Below are 3,818 nucleotides of genomic sequence, written 5' to 3' on the forward strand. Positions count from 1 at the left end.
CCCGGGCTCCCCGCTCTTGGAGTCGCCCGAGGATCCTGCAGTGCCAATGGTCTTCGGTCCCTCGCTCAGAGCCCTGCTGGAGGACGTGATGGAACTGCTGACCCGGGAGCTCCTGAAAATCCTCTTGCAAGAAAGACTTTTGAATGAGAACCAAGGAAAATATGACCTCACTGACCAGGTGAATATTGACTAAGCTGGAGGGAGATGCTCAGAGCAGGGAGGTGGTGGAGGTGTCAGTCTGCAGTGGCCAACCTTGCTGGAGATGGGACCATCTGCATGGCTGTTAGAGGTGTATTCCCCCCTTCTGCTCCTCCTTAAACCACTTCCTAAGACTAGCCGTAAAGGGGCAGAGAAGTCTCCCTAGGCTTTTGTCTAGCTGGGCAGTGGCTAATAATCCCAAATGCTTGGGGAGAGCGTGAGGGATGAGTAAGGGATGCTGCGATGGGGCTGTGGTAGTGGTGATGTCCAGCCCAGGGGTTGCTAGTAAGCATCCAGGTCTTCCTTAGCCAGATGCAGAAGAGGATGGCTGGCCACTGTGACTGCTGTGAAGAAATGTCCCTTTTTCCAGCCACTGTAGGGACTGGGAGAGCCTTTCTCCCCTCCATTTCTGTAGAGAGACACGAAGAGGGACAGAGCTCCATGTATGCAGGGAAAGGAGCTTCTGATGCCCCCATCTTGGGTCTGTGTCACTGTGATCGGGATCCCTTGTCACTGAGGGATTTATTGTTAATAATACTTTTTTTTATTTATTAATGATAATTTACTATTAATTTGTTAATATTGAGGGTTTGTTAGCTTGGCTTGCAGAGGGGAGGTGTGTTTTAGTTGTACTGCCACAGGGCGGGTCTCAGGGACCAGACAAGAGCTCCAGTAATCGTGCTGCGTGTCAGCCCCTCCTCAGCCTCCTCGGTGTGGCTTTTGCCTCAGAGGTCACCCAACTCCTGGTGGAAAACCTGCCCCTAGGGGCAGTGCTCACACACAGATTCTCACGCAGGATGCAGAGATGGAATTGCTTGGTCCATGTGGTTCTGCTTGTCTGTAGCCTCATGCACGCTTCCCTGGTGTCTCACCCTTTCTGGTCACTGCAGGAAGTAACTGAGAGCCTAAAAGGGATGAAGTCCTCTTAGGTGGGTCCTACATGTGCTGTCCCACTGAGCTGCTGTTCTTGAGGAGCTATCCAGTAACACTGCACACAGGTAAAGCCGCTTCTGTTATTCAGGTTTAGGCAGTGCTTGCTCCTATTCTTTGCTTTTTTTTGGGGAAGGCACAGGTGGAACAGAGTTGTAGGGATGTGAGCCTGAATGGCACCGATTGTTCAAGTGCTTTCTTGACTCTGCTTCAGCAGATTAACCTAGAGAGCTGGTCCATTGGGAAAGAGGGATTTCCAACATGGGGATACATCTGGGCAAGGCTGAAGGCACCAGCCCACCCTGCTCCCCTTAAGGTGCTGCATGCTGTGACCACTTTACTGCAGCAGCTTTTGCTTCTCGCATGCAACTGAAAGGGAAGAGAGGGCTGTGAAGGTCCTGGGCCCTTCTCCAGCCTCCCTGGGGAGCCTTTGAGGAGGAGAGGAGGGTATTTGCTGTGTTAACTGCCATCAATCATGGGAGAGCTGGTGGATGTGCTGCCCTGCCTCCTCCACTGAGATATTTGTGAGTGTACTGTGTGAGTTTGATTAAAGTGATCCTTGTAGCTCCCCTCTGTGTAGGTAAGTCGCACGGTTACCACTCACACTGTGGATGTGCGTGGGCAGAGCCTGCCCTGAGCACTGGTGCTGTGTCTTAGGCTGCCAGCTGGGTGCCAGTGCCCTGCCAGCCCTGCTTGTGCTCATTCCCAGTGCTCGAAGGGAGGTACCGGCCAGGGGTAGCACCCAGCACTGGACGTCAGCCTTTGGCACATATGTGCTGGGTGTTGAAGCTCTGCTGCTGGAGGACGATTTGGCTCATGGTTGAGCAGCTGCTGGCCAGCTGCCTGCCTCACTGCCCTGATGCCCCTCTGCTGGGAGGTGGGATGCCCTGTGCACATCGCAGCTTAGGTGCCTGGTGTGCAGCTGGCTCCTCCCCTCACCTTCTCCTCCTGGAGCCCTCGCCTTGTCCTTGGAGCAAACTTGTCCTCTTGAGCACCTCACTAGATTCAGCTCCTGCCTTTCTGCTCCTTTTTTCACCACCTGTCCCCCAGGGCATCCTTCCCTCTGAGCTGCCAGTTGATATTACAGGACTGCTGCTCCCTGGTGCTGTCTGTGCTATACTTTTCTGTGGGACCTTATTTTTTTTTCTTGCTCTTGTGGGTGCCACGGTGTCCATGCAAATTCCTGCCACCCTGACAGCTTTCTCCTTCAGTGTGACTGTAGTTGGACACCTGGGGTCAGCATTCAACCAGTGCTTGAACTGATTGCATGCCGTGTTTGCTGCCTGCCTAATGAGCTGTTTAATAGCTCTGCTCTGTGAAAACTCTCTGTCCACCCCCGATCAGGATCTGTCACTTCCATCAGTTTAGAAAACCAAAGATGCTTCTCCCTTCCTTGGGACCCCCTGGTCAGCAAGGCAGGATTTAACCTGCTCTCTTAAGTGTTGCTCTGCTGCTCCAGGACACGCGCTGTGCTTCATGGCAGGATGAGTATCGAGGGAACTTGACTTTTACTGAAAACCCAGTGGGCTTTTCTTTCTCTGAGGATATCGCTGATCATTCACAAATGGGTTCTTCCTTTCTATGGGGCCTCTCTAAGCACTAAACAAACCCCTTATGTGGGTTAGTCCTACCTGCTGCTGTTGGGCTTTGTCTCAAGATGTTTCCCATCCCTTAGCAAAGCAGGAGTCCATGTGCTGCTCCATGTGTGTGATGGCAGAAGTCACACAGAGCAGAAGGGGTTTGCAAACAGGGATTTCTGGTTTGTGTCTTGAACCACACATGGCAGGCAGGGCTTGGCTCTCAGCACGCTGGGGCTTCACGGTGCCACCCTGTTGCTGTGTGTGTGATAAAGATTTGGCTGGCAAAGGAGAATCGTCCCCATCCCTTGTCATCTTCTTGGGTGTGTGGCAGTATTTGTGCAGGAGACAGGGTGAGACTGTGCACGAAGTGGAATACTTCCAGGGGTGTGGGGAGAGCCCTTCTGTGTGAAGGCAGATGCCGCCCTGCATAGCTCTGGGGCCTCTGGGCAGTACGCAATCCCACAAAATCCCTCTGTAACGCTTCCCTGCTGTGTTTTGTGTCTCTTTTTGCCTTCTTGCCTATAGCTCTCTGCTGAATCTGGCCCCAACGCTGCTCTTGTTCCTGAAGCCCAACCCAGTGGCTGCGGTCTGAGTGGGCTGGTGAAGTTTGCCTTCGATGTCTGCCAGCTGTGGTCCAGCTCTTGGAGCACAGGATGGGAGGCAGGAGTCTGTCTCTTGGCTCCTTCCTTCTCATGTGCTGTCCCAGGCCACCCCTGAAAGTGGCATCATGGTCCAGCATGGGACATTTGTCTGATCTTCTCTCCTGTGGTACCTAGCAGGTGATGGTGTAGGGGACCCGGTGTCTCACTGCTGTGCCTTTCCTCGTAGGAGACGGGGCTTTTAACAAAGGTGCTGGAGAAGTATTTTTCAAACTGAAGAAGTGCAGCCATGGAGGATGAGGTCTGCAGGCTCGGCCACGCATGGCACATGGAGGAGAGCATTGTCGTTGTGGGTTACTGTAGCAACATCACTTTTATTTATTTTTTCTGTAATATTGTTAATAGTGATTGCTTGTACGAAAAGCAGAGCTTCCCTGTATATTTCCTGTATGTCTTCTGCTTTCTTGATGTCTGATGTGCCCCTGTGAATAAAATTGGCTCTTTGCAGAGA

The 3,818-nt window shown here is 52.5% G+C and overlaps 1 long non-coding RNA gene across 1 annotated transcript; it reads left to right on the forward strand.

Moving 5' to 3' along the window:
* Window positions 1-4: 4 nt before the first annotated feature.
* Window positions 5-3,818, forward strand: LOC104469388 (the record flags this gene model as incomplete). The annotated part of the gene is made up of 2 exons (XR_727632.1): window positions 5-178; window positions 3,537-3,818. It is a non-coding gene; the product is annotated as an uncharacterized LOC104469388 (long non-coding RNA).

This window comes from Pterocles gutturalis, unplaced genomic scaffold, assembly GCF_000699245.1.
Source record: "Pterocles gutturalis isolate BGI_N339 unplaced genomic scaffold, ASM69924v1 scaffold13640, whole genome shotgun sequence".
NCBI lineage: Eukaryota > Metazoa > Chordata > Aves > Pterocliformes > Pteroclidae > Pterocles > Pterocles gutturalis.